At 45.2% G+C, this 18,719-nt stretch overlaps 2 protein-coding genes across 3 annotated transcripts in view; one reads left to right on the top strand and one right to left on the bottom strand.

Annotated features, from left to right (window-relative positions):
* Positions 1-8,440, bottom strand: part of C1QTNF1 (C1q and TNF related 1) — a 47,472-nt gene extending 39,032 nt beyond the window's left edge. Inside the window, exon 1 of the mRNA XM_033960265.1 lies at positions 7,875-8,440. The gene's annotated coding sequence lies outside the window, so the exon portion shown is untranslated. The remainder of the gene's footprint in view (positions 1-7,874) is intronic.
* A 7,965-nt stretch (positions 8,441-16,405) lies between these two features.
* Positions 16,406-18,719, top strand: part of CANT1 (calcium activated nucleotidase 1) — a 62,688-nt gene continuing 60,374 nt past the window's right edge. The window contains exon 1 of one of the 2 annotated variants that reach the window (XM_033962464.1): positions 16,406-16,549. The gene's annotated coding sequence lies outside the window, so the exon portion shown is untranslated. Of the gene's footprint in view, positions 16,746-18,719 lie in introns of both variants that reach the window. The other variant, XM_033962463.1, reaches the window with a different exon arrangement.

Raw genomic sequence — 18,719 nt, 5'->3', positions numbered from 1 at the left:
ATGTTTCATTTTGGCAGAAAATGTCCACGTCATAAGCCCACCCTTGACCCACCCACACCTCGCAGGTAACACGCCCCCTTGAGATTTCGATGAACTGCTGATCAACAGCATAAAATCCGTCTAGAAAATAGGTTTTGAAAAAAGGGAATTGGAAAGGTTTGGCAAGAAAAACGTCCATCTGCCCTTTCTGCCTCTGTTTGGACATTTTTCGTTTTTGAAAATGAGCCCCTTCTCTTTGTTAACGCAGCTTCTGCCAAATGATGGAAAGAAGCTAACAACGTTTCTAAGGGGAAAAGGTCATTTAGGGTAAGAGATACGTTCCAGGAACCTCAATTACCATGGCTGAGGCTTCTGGTAGAATAGTTTCTGAATGAGTCACATTAATTAGAAGTGAGAGAATGAAAACAATGCGTGTGAGGGAGTGGAAAGAGGACTTTGCTTTACTGTGGCATGCACAGTTCTCCGAAAAAAGGATGTAGCTGCTTAGTGGTCTCTGTGGACACTTTCCTAGGCTGAGGCAGGCATCCTATGACAGGACTGCTTTGAAGACCAGGACGAACGAGCAGAAATGGCTGGAGCTTGTGCATGCATTTACCTGCAGTGGAAGTGAAGTAATAAACTAAACCAGATTTGGCACACAGGCTAGCTTGGCTTCAGTTTTTCATTTTGTGCCCATTCTATGTAAAACTGGGTTTTGCACACAAATTAATTGTGTCCAAAAGCTTGTCTAGATCTTTAAATCTGGTAATGAAAGGGTTGTTCAGGGCTAATCAGTTCTATTCAGTGGCAAGAACCAGATTACGGAAAGGAAATCCAACAGGACTGCAGTAAGAAACATGATGGCAGATAAAGGGCAAATGGCCCATCCAGTCTGCCCATCTGGAGTAACCATTATCTCTTTCTCTCTCCGAGAGATCCCATGTGCCTATCCCAGGCTTTTTTGAATTCAGACACTCTCTGACTCCACCACCTCTTCCGGGAGACTGTTCCATGCATCTACTACCCTTTCTGTAAAAAAGTATTTCCTTAGATTACTCTAGAGCAAGGGGTCTCAAAGTCCCTCCTTGAGGGCCGCAATCCAGTCGGATTTTCAGGATTTCCCCAATGAATATGCATGAGATCTATGTGCATGCACTGCTTTCAATGCATATTCATTGGGGAAATCCTGAAAACCCGAATGGATTGCGGCCCTCAAGGAGGGACTTTGAGATCCCTGCTCTAGAGCCTATCAACCTCTTAACTTCATCCTATGCCCTCTCATTCCAGAGCTTCCTTTCAAATTAAAGAGACTCGACTCATGCACATTTACATTTCGTAGGTCTTTAAACGTCTCTATCATATCTCCCCTCACTCCTCCAAAGTACACAGATTGAGCTCTTTAAGTCTGTCCCCATAGGCCTTATCATGAAGACCACACACCATTTTAGCAGCCTTCCTCTGGACCAACTCCATCTTTTTGAAGGCGTGGCCTCCAGGATAGTACACAATATTCTAAATGAGGTCTCACCAGAGTCTTATACAGAGGCATCAATGCCTTCTTTTTCCTACTGGCCATACCTCTCCCTATGCAACCTAGCATCCTTCTAGCTTTTGTTGTCACCTTTTCAGCCTGTTTGCCCAACTTAAGATCATAAGAACTTAAGAATTGTCGCTGCTGGGTCAGACCAGTGATCCATCATGCCCAGCAGTCCGCACACGCAGTGGCCCTTAGTTGAAAGACCAGTGCCCTATTTGAGTCTAGCCTTACCTGTGTACGTTCTGGTTCAGCAGGAACTTATCTAACCTTTTCTTGAATCCCTGGAGGGTGCTTTCCCCTATAACAGCCTCTGGAAAAGCGTTCCAGATTTCTACTACTCTCTGGGTGAATAAGAACTTCCTTACGTTTGTGAGCTCTTCTTTCATGCATATAAGCTCTTCACTCCCTAATCTGTACAGATCCCCATGGTTTTTGCAGCCCAAATGATGACCTTGCATTTCTTAGCATTAAATTTTAGCTGCTAAATTTCAGACTATTCTTCAAGCTTCACCAGGTCTTTCTTCATGTTATTCACCCCATCCGGCGTGTCTACTCTTTTGCAGATTTTCATATCATCTGCAAAGAGGCAAATCTTACCCAACAACCCTTCAGCAATATCATTTACAAATATGTTAAAAAGAACAGGCCCAAGAACAGAACCTTGAGGCACACCACTGGTAACATCCCTTTCCTCAGAGCGATCTCCATTGATCACTGCCCTCTGTCTCCTTCCACTCAACTAGTTCTTGACCCAGCCCATCACTTTGGGACCCATCCTGAGGGTAATCAGTTTATTTATTAGACGTCTGTGTGGAACACTGTCAAAGCTTTGCTAAAATCTAAATACCCACATCTAGCACATATCCTCTGTCCAATTCTCTGGTCATCCAGTCAAAGAAATTGATCAGATTTGTCTGACAAGACCTACCTCTAGTGAATCCATGTTGCCTCTGATCCTGTAATCCACAAGATTCCCAAAACTTGACTATTCTCTGTTTTAAAAGTATTTCCATTAATTTGCTTACCACAGAAGTCAGACTTACCGGCCTGTAATTTCCTACTTCTTCCTTACTTCTACTTTTCTGGAGAGGGACCACATCCGCCCTTCTCCAGTCCTCCGGTACCACTCTTGACTCTAGAGCACAGGTGTCAAAGTCGGTCCTCGAGGGCCAGAATCCAGTCGGGTTTTCAGGATTTCCCCAATTAATCTGCATGAGATCTATTTGCATGCACTGCTTTCAATGCATATTCATTGGGGAAATCCAGAAAACCCGACTGGATTCCGGCCCTCGAGGAGGGACTTTGACACCCCTGCTCTAGAGACTCATTGAAAAGGTCAGTCAATGGAGCTACCAGAACTTCCCTAAGTTCCTTCAGCACCCTCGGATGTACACCATCCGGCCCCATCGCTACCTTTATTTTAGCTAGCTCCTCACGAACACAACCCTCTGAAAATCAATCAAGGTCTATTATTCCTCCATACCTATTCACGTTTGTCTTCTGCGGTCCCGCTCCCAGTGCTTCAGCCGTGAACACAGAACAGAAATATTTGTTAAGAAATTTGGTCTTTTCTTTATCTGCTTCTACATATTCCTCTCCTTCACCTTTGAGTCTCTCAATGCCACTTTTGCACTTCTTCCTATCACTAATATATCTAAAAAACGTCTTGTCTCCCCATTTTACCGTGTCAGCTATTTTTTCTTCCATTTGCATCTTTGCTTTCCTGACTACTCGACAAGCCTCTCTTAACTTTTCCAGATATTTTTGCCTGTTTTCCTCTTTCTGTGATCGTTTGTAGTTTATGAACGCTAACCTCTTATTCCTTACCTTCTCAGCTACTACTTTTGAGAACCAAAGTGGCCTTCTTTTCCTCTTGCTTTTACTTACTTGCCTCACAAAAAGGTTTGTCACCCTTACAATCACTCCTTTCAGTTTTGCCGGCTGCATTTCCACTCCTTCCAGATGTTCCCAACCAGACAACAATTCCTTGACGTAAACCCCCATCCGAACAAAGTTAGTTTTTTTTAAAGTCTAGAACCTTTGGTTTTGAATGAGCCTCTATATACCCATCTTAATATTAAACCATACCATGCAGTGATCACTGCTTGCCAGATGATCACCCACTATAACATCAGAAACACTTTCCCCGTTTGCAAACACTATGTCCAGTTTAACCCCATCTTGCGTGGATTCCATTTCCAACTGCCGGAACAGTTCTCCTTATAGAGAATCCAGGTTCTCCCTACTTCTAGAAGACCCTGCAATAAGGATACCCCAATCAATATACATGTTAAAATCACCTATTAGCAAGACTTCCCCTTTTTTAGATATACGGTATTCTGAATGTCTACAATTAAATCTCTGTCCACTTCTTCTGTCTTTGAAGGAGGCCTGTATATCACACCAATGTAAATATATTCACCTTTCCCTCTTTCCAAATTGGTCCATAGTGCCTCTTTCATGCCCTGCAGATCCTGCAATCGTGTGGCTTTAATATGTTCTTTAACATATAACGCTACTCGTCCTCTATTTCTTCCTACCCTATCTTTCTTGAACAGATTATTGGCTGGTATAACTACATCCCAGTCATGGTTCTCCATGAACCACATCTCCGTGATCGCCACTATATCCAACTCCACTTCTTCCACCAAAGCTTCTAGATCCAGAATCTTGTTTCCCATACTTCGAGCATTATACACTCTCTTTTCATGCAGTTTGCACACCATTGTAACTGAGGCACTCTCTTTTCATGCAGTGTATACACCACTGCAACTGAGGCACTCTCTTTTCATGCAATCTGCACATCATTGCAACTGAGGCACTCTTTTCATGCAGTGTATACACCATTTCAACTGAGGCACTCTCTTTTTATGCAGTGTATAGTTTCAAGTTTCAAGTTTATTTGTTCTTAATGAATCGCCTATTTAAATTGCTAGGCAATCTACAACATAATAAAATATACAAATAAAATATTGGTGTTAACAAAAATAACTTTTGTTATGGGTTAAAACTTAACATACAAAATACATACATATAAAATAACTTTTGTTATGGGTTAAAACTCACAAGAATTGTGTGGGGAAGTGGGGAAAAAGTTACAATGTTTGGATAGGAGAGAAGGAAAAATATAAAAGGAAAGGAAAAACATAAAAGGAAAGAACAAAAAAGGGGGGTAATTTTAGCTGCTTAAGTAAAAATTGATAATTAATATGCTAGGAATCATAAGCATCTTTAAAGAAAAATGTTTTTAGAGTTTTTTTAAATAGGGTTAAATCTTTTAATTCTCTAATATATTGGGGTACAAGATTCCATTGCAACTGAGATACTCTCTTTCCATGCAGTGTATACACTAGTGCTGCCCGATTCAGGGGAAAAAATTTCGATTCGATTCAGCCTATTGAATCGATTTTTCGATTCGATTCGAATTTCCTGCCCAATTGGGTGTTTTTTTCCAAACATCCTGATGGGTTTATTTTATAGCCTCTTCACTCCCTTTGCCCTCTCCTACCCACACTGGTCCTGTGGTGTAAACAAAATAAACAAACAAAAAATACTTTTCCTCTCTCAGTTAAATCCTAGCTCACGTTCGCGGTCCAACACCAGCTCTGGAAGAATACACATTTCAAATCTGACATATTGTAATCACAAAACAGAAAATAAAATTATTTTTCCTACCTTTTCTTGTCTGGTTATTTTTCAAATCATGTTGGTCCCATGTTGGTCTGGTTGTCTTCTGATCAGGCTCTCCTTTTTTCTTCTTTCTCCGTGCTAACCATCCATCTTTCATCTCTGTCCTCCCCTTCTGTTTCCCTTTCCTCCCCCAGAGGTCTGGCATCTTTCTTTTTTTTTTCATCTCCATCCCCCCGCAGCTGCAGCGATGGACCCCACCATCCCAAGATCCACCATCTCTCCTTTTCTCAACTACCCTTTCATCCAGCATCTCTCTTCTGTGTCCCTGTCCCTATTCTCCTCTCCAATACTGTCCCCGTTCCTATGTTCCCTCCATGTCCAGCATCTTATCTCTCCCCATATCCAGCTTCTTCTTTCTCTCTTCCTTACCTCTTGTATCCCCTTCCCCAGGTACAGGCTTTCTCCTACTATCTCTCCTGCCATCCTGCACCCTGCCCACCTACTTTGGAGCAGTATCTATCCCTCTTGTACCCTTCCCCTTGTGGTCTTGCATTTCTTCTCCCTCTCTCCTTTAGTCCAGCACTTCTCCTTTGCTTTTCTCCCCCTCTTTTTTGTTTGGTCTCTCTTCCCTTCACCCCAGATCTGGCATCTCTCCTCCCCTCTTTTACTCCTTCCTCCTCTTTCCTCTGAACAAGCCTGCCTCCCCGCCACGAAGACCTGCCCTCACCCCCTGCAAAGGCATGCCCCCCTGCCGTGAGGCACTCTTTTCTCCTGCCCCCCCCCCGCAAAGGCCTGCCTCCCTGCAGTGAGGCACTCTTTTTTCCTGCTCCCCGCTGCAAAGGCCTGCCCCCCTGCCGTGAGGCATTCTTTTCTCCTGCTCCCCGCCACGAAGACCTGCCCTCCCCCCGCAATGGCCTACCCTCCTGCCGTGAAGGCACTCTTCGGCCTGCTTCCTGCCGCGAACACCTGCTCCCCCCGCAAGCCTGTATCCATCCCCAGCTTCCCTGCTCTTACTTTTAAGTTAACATGGCAGCTTGCAGGCTCATTGGTGTTATAGCGATCCTTGCAGCTGCCCATCATCCTCAGCGGCACATACTCTCTGCTGCAATCCTGTCCCTGATGTCAGAGCAGGGGCAGGATGTAGCAGAGAGAACTTGCCGCTGAGGACGACAGGCAGCTGCAGGGATCGCTATAACAGCAACGAGCCTGCAAGCTGCCTTAAGGAGGTAAGAGCGGGGAAGCTGGGGAAGGCCTTTCTGACTGACTCTTCCTCCTCAAGCAGGAGCGGCAGCGGATGGCCAGCAAGAGGCAATGCTGCAACTCCTGTTTTTGGAAGGTACGGGGGAAGGGTCAATCATTGAATCAAAAGGCCAATTTTTTGGGAAATTGAATCGATTCGAATCAATTCACCTGATTCGAATCAGTGAATCGATTCGAATCGTGAATCGGGCAGCACTAGTATACATCATTGCAATCATTGCAACTGATGCTCTCTCTTTTCATGCAGTCTGCACACCATTGGAACTGAGGCACTCTCTTTTCATGCAGTATATACACCATTGCAATTGATGCACTCTCTTTTCATGCAGTCTGCACACTATTGCAACTGAGGCACTCTCTTTTCATGCAGTCTGCACACCATTGCAACTGAGATACTCTCTTTCCATGCAGTCTGCACACCATTGCAACTGAGATACTCTCTTTCCATGCAGTCTGCACACCATTGCAACTGAGATACTTTATTTCCATGCAGTGTATACACCATTGCAATCATTGCAACTGATGCTCTCTCTTTTCATGCAGTCTGCACACCATTGCAACTGAGGCACTCTCTTTTCATGCAGTGTATACACCATTGCAACTGATGCATTCTCTTTTCATGCAGTCTGCACACCATTGTAACTGAGACACTCTCTTTTTATGCAGTGTATACACCATTGCAACTGAGATACTCTTTTTCCATGCAGTGTATACACCATTGCAATTCATGCAGTCTGCACACTGTACTCTCTCATCATACTACTACTAGTATTAATTTCTACAGTACTACTAGACATACACAGCACTGTACATATCATATGTAGGTACTTTCTCTGTCCCTAGTGGGCAATGGAGGGTTAAGTGACTTGCCCAGGGTCACAAGGAGCTGCAGTGGAAATCAAACCCAGTTCTCCAGGATCAAAGCCCGCTACACTATCCACTAGGCCAGTGTTTCTCAATTCGGTCCTGGAATGCCCTCTTGCCAGTTAGGTTTTCAGGATGTTCACAATGAATAGGCATGAAAGAGATTTGCATATAATGGAGGCAGGGTAAGCACTTTTCATTGAGGATATCCTGAAAACGTGACCGGCAAGATGACTGAGTTGAGAAAACACTGCACTAGGCCACTCCTCAGCTGATCATGCAGTATGTCACTCTTCACTATTACAGTCACTGTGTTCTCTCCTGCATCAGATCCCGTTTCCAGTAGGAGCCCTGAGTAACCTGTGGCCCAGAAGGCAGAGGAGACCTATGGGGAAAAAGCTTAATTGAATGTTTAGTCTTCTTGTTCCTCTTCTTTTTTTTATCCAAACCCCTTATATCCTGCTCTCTTCTGCTGCTTTTCCCCAGGGGTGGGGGCCCTCCTATAGAAGTGCAGACCCACTTGTTTGACTGCATTCAGTGACCATGTGCTGTGCACAAGCCAAGGATAGCAGTTAGCCCCCCCTCCCCCCAAGTTCTTACTCACCGTTCTCCTGGGTTCTGGATCCCAGGCACTAATTGGTTGATTTCCGGCTCTTAGCTGAGTACAGACTCGGAGAAGTTGGCTTTCCCACTGGCATTCTGTGTCTGCCTAGAGCCCCACCCCAATTCCCTAAAAAGAGCAGTTGCAGAAAAATAATCCGAGCAAAGGAAGGAAAAAAAACCACAAAGCCAAGCCTTGGGATCTGTTTTGGGAAAGGCAAAGGAAGGAAAGCACCAGGGGACAAGACAGATGTGACAGGAGCCGGCTGAGAAGACTGGAGGGTGGGAGCTGCTGAGATAATTTAGGAAAGAGCTTCCAGCCACGCTTAGCAATGTTTTTTGTTCAGAAGTCAAACACTGCTGGCCAGAGAAGGGATGGATAGAGCTGTGTGGAAAGGAAGAGAGGGAGAAACAAACATCTGTGTTTCCTGTGACAGAAATATGTGGGTGTATATTTATCAGTTCGTATTTCCTGGATGTAAACTGGGCAGACTCAGAGGTGTAGTGAGGGAGGTGCGGGGGGGTTGCAGAGAGGAGGACGAGCACCTCCCCCCAGCCCCACTGCCATGTGTGTGCGCTGCTTCCTTTCTCTTGTACCTGTGTAATGATCCCAAGCTGGACCCTCACCTAGGAAGTGACATCAGAGGAAGAGCCGATGGGGGTTACTGCTCATGCCAGGAACATTGGGAGGGGGCGGGGGAGGGGCAGACCGACTCTCATGTTTCTTGCCCGTGTCAGCCCTCTTAATTGCTTGCGGCTTTTTCCACAAGAATTTGCCTTAGCTTTCCAGCTGGACTTCTGCCCACAGGACCCCCGAGGAAGGCAACCTTTGCCGAAACACAGCCCATGTAGGGTCAAGATTCCAGCGTGCGTTTTGTCCTGGCTCCGCTTTGTGCGTTTTTTTAACACTTATGTTTCTTCTCTGTGTGTAGATACGATATACACATATTACACACACACAATCACCTGCACAATACATAGCGACACATAGAGGGGCTTTGGACATTTCCTGCAAGACATACAGAGAAATGGCCATTTTAGAAACCAGCCAAACTGCTGGATGTTCAAACATATTTTTTTCAAAATTGCCTATTTAGGCACCTTAAGACGTTTAACTTTATTCATTATTTTTGACCACAAAAATGTCCAAGTTCAAAATGCCCAAATCCAGACCATTTGGACGTGGGAGGGGCCATCATTGTAATGGACTGGCCACAAGGACATGCCAACAGAGCATCTCCCATAACCCCTTTATAATTTATCTTCAGCTTTTCAAAACCCACCTGTGTAGCACCCCGATAGCCCTTTTGGCTACAGGTGGCGGGTTTTGGTGGCCTCACACTTTCCATTATAAATGTAGTGGTTAGAGTGGCTTATGGGCCTGGGTCCTCCTCTCTATGGCTTATTAGTCCACCCACCAGGCTACTTAAGACACCGGTGTGCAGCTCTAGTAAGCTTTCCCATACCAGGTGCTAATCTTTCATTCAGATCTTTCTAGGGTGAGAGGGGGGTCAGTGACCACTGAGGAAGTCTGTGTGTGTGTCATTACTTTATCCCTCCAGTGGTCAGTTTAGATTCCTCTGGATGTCTAAGTTTTGTCCAGGATGTCTTAGGAAAGATTTGATTGTCACCACAAGATATCAAAGTGTTAAGCAAGCCCAAAGCCTCCAACACGCACTTTGAACTTTGAATGCACAGCGGTCAAAAAATCTAGCAAGAGGTCTAGAATTATGGTTTTGAAAATTGGCACGTGGACATCCTGGCGATTAGGACGTCCAAGTGCTGGTTTATGCCGTCTTTTGGTCGTCTTTCTTTTTTGAAAATCATTATGTTAATTAACAAATACATTAAGCACCAGATTCTGTATAGCGCGATGAAAGTTGCGAGTGCAGATCTGTGTGAATTGCCAATTTGTGAACACTACTTAATTAACAAGCCAATCAGTGCTGATAATTGGGAATTAACGTATAATTGGCACAACTTTCTAAGCGTATTCTATAAAACAGTGTGCTTGAATTCTAGTGCGCAGAACGGAAAAGGAGGTGTGGTCAGGTGAGGCACACGGGCAAGTCGTGGGCATTCCTAAAAGTTAGGGGTATTTAGGCCTGGTTTTCATTGGCTAAATGGTTGTACTTAAATGTTAGGGAAATTCTAACTGAGTGGTATCAATAACCAATATACAAAAAATATCAAATAAACCACTTGAATGAATGCTCATAGTTAAATGCTCATTGGAAAGTCCAATAGTCACAAGTTAGAAATTTAAAAAAGGATAAAATGATAGGAATAAATATTAAATAGTAAAAATATAATAAGCAGGATTTTGGCCAGTGATTGAAGTATGGAGTAGCTATATGAATAGCGTCTACGCTGACAGCGAGAGTCGATGTGACAATAAAACGTAGGACTCCCTGATTCTGAGCCCTTTTCCTGCATAGATAATACGATTGGAAATATGATTAATAACGGTTAAAAGTCAACTGAATATAGACCCCTTCATTTGAGTGGTTTATTTGATATTTTTTGTACTTAAATGTTGGTCACAAGGATAGCATTAGCCACTATACATGATTCTATAAACTGTGCTTAACTTTAGAGGCATTTTATAGAATCGTGCTAAGCACCTTCCTTTTTGGTGCTGCTATTTTAGGCTTCATATATAGACTATGAAGGGCATTTTCGATAGGTTGTCTGAGGTTGGATGTTTTGGACAAGACGTCCACAAAACCAGTAGAAAAAACATCCATTTTCAAAGCTGCCAGATGTCTGTCTTTTATTTTCGAAAATGACCTATGCATGGTCCTTAGGACGTCTATCTTTTTTGGCCATTTTCAAAACAAAAATGTCCACATGAAAAACGCACAATGTAATTACCTTGTCTGATTGCAGCAGGGGAATCCCCATCAGCTGAGTCAGTTTCAGGGATTCCTGCTGGCTCAGCTGAAGGGGATTTCCCCTGCCAGGATCAGCTGAACTGGCAAGGAGATTCCTCTCTCCTCCCTCACAAGCACTGATTCTCTAGCCCCCTCCATAGAGAGCCCCCACACTACACCCCTCCCCAATATCCCGCAACACCCCCCACATCACCCGACAGCACTAGCAACACCCCCCAATATCACCCGACACTCCCGTACCTTGCGCTGCAAAATCGGCAGGAGGGTAGCCCACTTCCTCCTGCCTATAGGGCTGCGTGCAGCGAATGATGGGCCTTCCCTCTCCCAATGAATCTTGGGATGCAAAGGGAGGGGTCTAAGGCCCTTTGGCTCAATATTTCAATGTCATGTATCAGGTGATGTGGAGAGGGATTGTTGCCAGTGGTGTCAGGGGTGTCGAGAGATATTGGGGGGAGGGGTATAGTACAGGGGGCTCTCTGTGGAGGGGGCTGGGGGATCTGTGAGGGAGGGAGGGAGGGAGAGAGGAATCTATCTGCCAGTTCAGCTGATCCTGGTAGGGGGAATCCCAATCAGCTGAGCTGGCAGAAATCCCTGAAACTGGCTCAACTGATAGGAATTCCCCTGCCCCAATCAGCTGATGGTAAGCACTCAATATGTTGGTTCCCCCCCTCTGGGTGGTGGGAGGGGGTTAGTGACCACTGGGGGAGTAAAGAGGGGGGATTATGCCTTAATCTGGTCAGTTTGGGCAGCTTTGAAGCACTTAGATGCAACTAAAACAGATCTAACTGCCGGCGCCTAAGTTCCCACTAGGAAAGCCTTGATTATCGCTGCAGTATGTCCAAGTTTAAGCCCACTTGATTCCCGCCCATAACATACCTCCCAACATGCCCCTTTGATCTCTGGACACACAGCAGCTTAGAAGAGGTGCTGCATGTTCAGAAAATTGGTTTTGATTATTGGTACTTGGATGTCCCTGCTATTAGTACGTCCAAGTGCTGACTTAGGCAGGATTTTGGACATTTTAAAGGTTTGATTATGCCCCCTTCTGGTCCTAACAAGTATATACCCACACCCATGTTTATATATTGGGCTGCAAGTCTATAATGGTCCTCAGGTTTACTTTCAAATTATAGAAACAGAGATGGCAGATAAAGGCCAAATGACCCATCCAGTCTGCCCATTCACAGCATCCACTATCTCCTTCTCTCCCTAAGAGATCCCACGTGCCTGTCCCATGCTTTCTTTAATTCAGACACAGTCTTTGTTTCCACCACCTCTACTAGGAAACGCATCTAGCACCCTTTCTGTAAATAAGTATTTCCTTAGATTACTCCTGAGATAATCGCCAAAGCAACAAAAAGGTAGTATACAAGTCCCCATTCCCTTAACTTCATCCTATGCCTTCTCATTCCAGAGCTTCCTTTAAAATGAAAGACTTGCCTCATGCACATTTATGCCATGTAGGTTTAAACATTTCTATCATATCTCCCCTCTCCCGCCTTTCCTCCAAAGTATGTAGATTGAGATCTTATGACGAAGACCATCAACCATTTTAGCAGCCTTCCTCTGGACTGATTCCATCCTGTTTATACGATCTCCAGAATTGTACACAATATTCTAAATGAGGTCTCACCAAAGTCTTATACAGAGGCATCAATAAGGGTTTTGGTAGTGTGCTCAGAAAGGAGAGGTCGGATTTTGCTAATATTATAGGCTTTAGCGGATTTGAGTGGAAAAGGGGAGATAGGAGTCAAAGGTGACTCCAAGATTGCGAGCTGACAAGACAGGGAGGAGGAGAGTGTTGTCTACACAAACAAAGAATGGAGATGGGGAGGGGGTTTAAGTGGAAAGATAAGGAGCTAGGTCTTAGCCATAATCAGTTTTAGATGGTGGTGAGACATGCAAGCAGCAATGTTGGACAGGCAGGCTGAAACTTTGGCCTGGATTCCTATAGCGATAACTGGTGTGGAGAGGTAGATCTGGGTTGTCAGCACAAAGGTGATACTGAAAACCATAGGAAGAGATCAGTGCACCCAGGAAGTGGGTATATATAGAGAAAAGGGAGAGGTCCTAAGACAGAGCCTTGAGGTACACCGATTGACAGTGGAACAACTTAGAGGGGAATCCACCATAACATACACTGAAAGTACAATGGGAGAGATAAGAAGAAATCAATACCTCAAAATATAGAGTCCTAGGACCAATAAACCTCCTGATGAGATGAAAATAAGAAGAAATTTTTTTCAGATGATGGCAAAAGAACCTCAAGTGTTCACATCCAACTGAAAATGGAATATATCAAAACAGGAGGACTTAAAGTGAATTATCACTGGTTCAAAAAGTCATATTTCTTTTTCACTCTAATAATCTTTAGATTAGCAGTTTCTAATTTAATTGGATGATATTAGTAAAGCAACCTATCAAATGTTGCACCTGGAAAAATAGGTATCACCGGATAAGCAGTATATAACCTTATAAAGCATGGAATACTTGTAGCTGTATATGATGGTAAATACAATAAATGCTCAGGAGAGAAGAGGACCCTGGAATCCCAGCAAGGATAATGTATGATGAACAGTACCAAAGGTAGCAGAGGGACTGGGTAAGACACGGACCTCACAGATATTCACCTTGGAGTTGAGCAGGATCTGTGAGGTCTGTGGGAGTTCAAATGAGGATCTCTGCGGAGTCCACAAAATCCCCATTTGACCCCAACCAGAAAAATAAATCAGCAAATGGAGCCCATGGAACTAAAAATGGCCGTGGTGTGGGGTCCTCAGGGACCCTCAACTCCTGTGAACCTAATGGATCTCGCTTACTCTAGGGATCCTCGTAGTAATAGGGGGCAAAGGTGTCATGTTGATGGGGGTGCCGACTCCCCTCCATGTCCAGTTGAAGTTGTTGTTTGTGGCTCTTCGTGACCCTGTTGGCTCTCCCACTCATGTCACCTCTGGGTGCCGTGCATAGAAAATGATGTCAGAGGGAGAGCCAATGGGGTTGTTGGGAGTACGCTGTTGACCGTCACAAACAACAATGTCAACTAGAGGGGAGGGGGGATGCGTGGCAGGCAGGATCATGGATAGAGCGGAGGGGGGTGGATTCGAGGGCGGGGGAGGGGCATCTCTCATCCTTGTTACCCCACTGGTTTTAACTCCTGTGGACCTAACAGATCCCGCTGGAGGGGGTGAGCGGGATCCGGGATACCTGCAGACCCCCATGCCAGAGCTGCTTTCTTTTTAAGGTCAAGTAGTCCGTCAGAGCGCAGCTGTCAAAATCGAGGCTGTGGCCATGAAGAGAATGACACGGTGACAAAATTCATCACCGTTCCCGTGGATAACAGTGGAAAATCATCTTCATGTCATTCTTTAAGGAGAGAGGGAAGAATCAGAGTATGAATGGCCACAACCACTGACCCTCAAGCTTTGCTTTGAAGAATGCTGAGATTAAGCAGCAACATTCCAGAACAGATATTGTGATGTCATAATGCCTCATTCCACCAGTGCCTAAGAGCCAATCACATCAGTGACATCACAATGGCTTCATTATCCTTGGTTCAGAGGATGAATGGCCACAACCACTGACCCTCAAGCTTTGCTTTGAAGAATGCTGGTGTAGGACTGAGGTTGAAACAGACACTACAGAATGACAGTCTCTGGTATCCAGAGCAGATATTGTGATGTCATAATGCCTCATTCCACCAGTGCCTAAGAGCCAATCACATCAGTGATGTCACAATGGCTTCATTATCCTTGGCTCCCATAAGAATCAGAGTATGAATGGCCACAACCACTGACCCGCAAGCTTTGCTTTGAAGAATGCTGGTGTAGAAGGACCGAGGTTGAAACAGACACTACAGAATGACAGTCTCTGGTATCCAGAGCATATATTGTGATGTCATAATGCCTCATTCCACCAGTGCCTAAGAGCCAATCACATCAGTGATGTCACAATGGCTTCATTATCCTTGGCTCCCATAAGAATCAGAGTATGAATGGCCACAACCACTGACCCACAAGCTTTGCTTTGAAGAATGCTGGTGTAGAAGGACTGAGGTTGAAACAGACACTACAGAATGACAGTCTCTGGTATCCAGAGCAGATATTGTGATGTCATAATGCCTCATTCCACCAGTGCCTAAGAGCCAATCACATCAGTGATGTCACAATGGCTTCATTATCCTTGGCTCCCATAAGAATCAGAGTATGAATGGCCACAACCACTGACCCACAAGCTTTGCTTTAAATAATGCTGGTGTAGAAGGACTGAGGTTGAAATAGACACCACAGAATGACAGTCTCTGGTATCCAGAGCATATATTGTGATGTCATAATGCCTCATTCCACCAGTGCCTAAGAGCCAATCACATCAGTGATGTCACAATGGCTTCATTATCCTTGGCTCCCATAAGAATCAGAGTATGAATGGCCACAACCACTGACCCGCAAGCTTTGCTTTGAAGAATGCTGGTGTAGAAGGACTGAGGTTGAAACAGACACTACAGAATGACAGTCTCTGGTATCCAGAGCAGATATTGTGATGTCATAATGCCTCATTCCACCAGTGCCTAAGAGCCAATCACATCAGTGATGTCACAATGGCTTCATTATCCTTGGCTCACATAAGAATCAGAGTATGAATGGCCACAACCACTGACCCACAAGCTTTGGTTTGACGAATGCTGGAGTAGAAGGACTGAGGTTGAAACAGACACTACAGAATGACAGTCTCTGGTATCCAGAGCAGATATTGTGATGTCATAATGCCTCATTCCACCAGTGCCTAAGAGCCAATCACATCAGTGATGTCACAATGGCTTCATTATCCTTGGCTCCCATAAGAATCAGAGTATGAATGGCCACAACCACTGACCCGCAAGCTTTGCTTTGAAGAATGCTGGTGTAGAAGGACTGAGGTTGAAACAGACACTACAGAATGACAGTCTCTGGTATCCAGAGCAGATATTGTGATGTCATAATGCCTCATTCCACCAGTGCCTAAGAGCCAATCACATCAGTGATGTCACAATGGCTTCATTATCCTTGGCTCCCATAAGAATCAGAGTATGAATGGCCACAACCACTGACCCTCAAGCTTTGCTTTGAAGAATGCTGGTGTAGAAGGACTGAGGTTGAAATAGACACTACAGAATGACAGTCTCTGGTATCCAGAGCAGATATTGTGATGTCATAATGCCTCATTCCACCAGTGCCTAAGAGCCAATCACATCAGTGATGTCACAATGGCTTCATTATCCTTGGCTCCCATAAGAATCAGAGTATGAATGGCCACAACCACTGACCCGCAAGCTTTGCTTTGAAGAATGCTGGTGTAGAAGGACTGAGGTTGAAACAGACACTAGAAAATGACATGGGATTATTTTCCGCGGTTATCCGCGGGGACGGGGGACGGTGATGAATTTAGTCACCGTGTCATTCTCTAGCCGTGATCTGCTTTTTACCCAGTCCCAGGAGCGGGCTTGAGCGAGGGGCGTTTCCTGGAACGCAGCGGGTGAGAGTGAAAGCCTGACTGAAGTGGGTCAAGAGTGCCCACGTGGGGCGGATTCTGCGCGTCATTTGTATCCAATGGAAGAGCGCTTTTCTCCGCGCGAGATGGCCTGGTCTCCAACGGCCTCGTGGCCACGCCCCACTCCTCCTGCGCGCGCCACGCTCCGCTCCGCCTTGGCTCTGGGCCTGCCGGCACTGCACGCCCCCTCCGTCTGACGCAATTTCCTGTTTCCGGCCGCGCGGAAGGCGGCAAAGGAGCGAGAGCCGTCAGCGGCCCTCAGGTAGGAGTTGGATTGTGGGGTCACGGTGGCCTCTTCCGCATCGCTGAGCTCACCGAGCGCGAGCCACTTGGGGGCGGGGCTTGGCACGCGACCTGCTGCAGCTCGAAAAGCAGCAAAGCCCGCCCGCCTCTTCGCCCGTTAATGTTGTAGGTGGAGAGTCTGGGGGATAAGTGGATTCCCCCCCCCCATGCCCCAGGTACCTGAATAAATATATTGATTTATCTCATCCAGTACAGGTTCCCATTTGCTATAATTAGTTTTTATCCTAACTCAACACATACTAGGAATCTGACATCAATATATAATATACAGTTTGCAGGTTAGTTGCCATAGTTACAGTGCAAGATCCTTAACCCTTTCAGGACCAAGGGACATATTTGTCCCATAACTTTAAAATCCTATAAATTTTGATTGGGATAGTCTACAGTTCTAAATTTGATATGTATGGATTCCATATGATACTGCCTTTATGTAAACAAACTGGTTCCGACATTCATTCATTAGCGTCGTTGCCAGATTGACGAGAAGATTCACTTGCCACACTGTCCATAAGCCAGAAGTGTGATTTTTTTTTTAAAAAAATAATGATATTTCACAAAAAAAAATCAATTTTTTGGCATCTGCAAGCCCTTTTTACCATAAAAATGTCGTCAAAACCACAAAAATTGGCCTACGATCCTTATGGTCCTGAAAGGGTTAATACAAGTTTTTATCCTAATGTGACACATAAAACCTGACGGCAGATAAAGGCCAAATTGTCCATCTAGTCTGTCCAACCGCAGAAACCATTGTCTCTTTCTCTCTCCCAGAGATCCCAGGTGCCTGGTGTGCTGCTGAGTGAAGGACTCCTTGTCCCTTTTCTTAACAGGCTTCAATGACTAAATCATTCCATTCACTCACTGGCTGCAGGGCTGCTCAAAGTGCTGCCCAACTCACTGATTCGTGAAGTAAACACGCTGCTTTCCGTGGCTGGAAGCTTTCCCTCTGCTACAGCTTCCTGGTCCCGCTTAGGTGCAAAGCAGTAGCAGAGGGAATGCTTCACTCATGCTGCCAGTGGCCTGAAGAGCGCAAGTTTACTGCTTTATCGAATCCCATGGAGGAGCGGAACGTGGGGGGGGGGGAGTGGTCGTTAGAGAAACTGCAGGGATAGAGACAAAGAAAGGAAAGATGCCAGTCTGGGGAAGGGAAGGACAGAGATGGAAGATGGATGGTGAGAATGGAGAAAGAAGAAAACGTCAAATGGGAGGAGACCCTGGCAAGTGAGTTAACAGAAGACAAACAGAAACCAGAGCCTGGGACCAATATGATTTGACAGCAAAAGATAGAAAAAATAATTTTATTTTCTATTTTGCAATTACAATATGTTAGCCTCCACAGACTCCAACTAATCCAGAACACCGCGGCCAAACTTATCTTCTCAAAAAGTAAATTTGACCATGTCACACCGCTCCTATCCAAACTCCACTGGCTTCCCGTTATTTCCAGGGTCTACTTTAAATGTGCCTGCCTAACCTTCAAGATCCTCCACGGTATCCTTCCTCCTTTTATCCCTCTATCCTGGAATTCCTCAAATCCAACCTCCACTAGATCCACTCAAAAATTAAAACTATCCTACCCCTCCTTAAAAGGCATCTCCCTTGTTGGTAAACTTGGCTCTTCCCTCCCTTTCAGAATCACTCAGCTCTGGAACAGTCTCCCTTCCCCTCTCCGCAATTTGAGCCCCCTTCTACCATTCCATAAGCATCTGAAGACCTGGCTCTTCTCCAGAACGTAACCCCGTCCCGCTCCTGGCACTCTCACACCAACCTCTCTTCTCTCATACTTATATAATTCCACTGGAGTTCCGTTCCTTCCCTAACCATGTAAACCGTGTCGAGCTCCATCTGCGGAGATGATGCGGTATATAAACCCAAGATTTAGATTAGATTAGATTAGATTTGAAATGTGTGTCCTGCCAGAGAGATGTTAGCGAGCATGAGCTAGGACCTAACAGAGAGAGGAAAAGCCTTTTTTGTTTATACCACAGCAGTGCAAAGGGGGTGGGGTGGGTGAAGAGGCTACAACATAAACCTACCAGGACATTTGAAAAAAGCACCCAATTGGGCAGGAAAATCGATTCAGTAGACTGAATTGAATCGAAAACTTTTCCCTGAATCGGGCAGTACTAACT

Source organism: Geotrypetes seraphini, chromosome 10, assembly GCF_902459505.1.
Source record: "Geotrypetes seraphini chromosome 10, aGeoSer1.1, whole genome shotgun sequence".
NCBI classification, from domain to species: Eukaryota; Metazoa; Chordata; class Amphibia; order Gymnophiona; family Dermophiidae; genus Geotrypetes; species Geotrypetes seraphini.
Note: the sequence above shows the minus strand (reverse complement) of the source record. Positions and strands in the feature narration are given on the sequence as shown.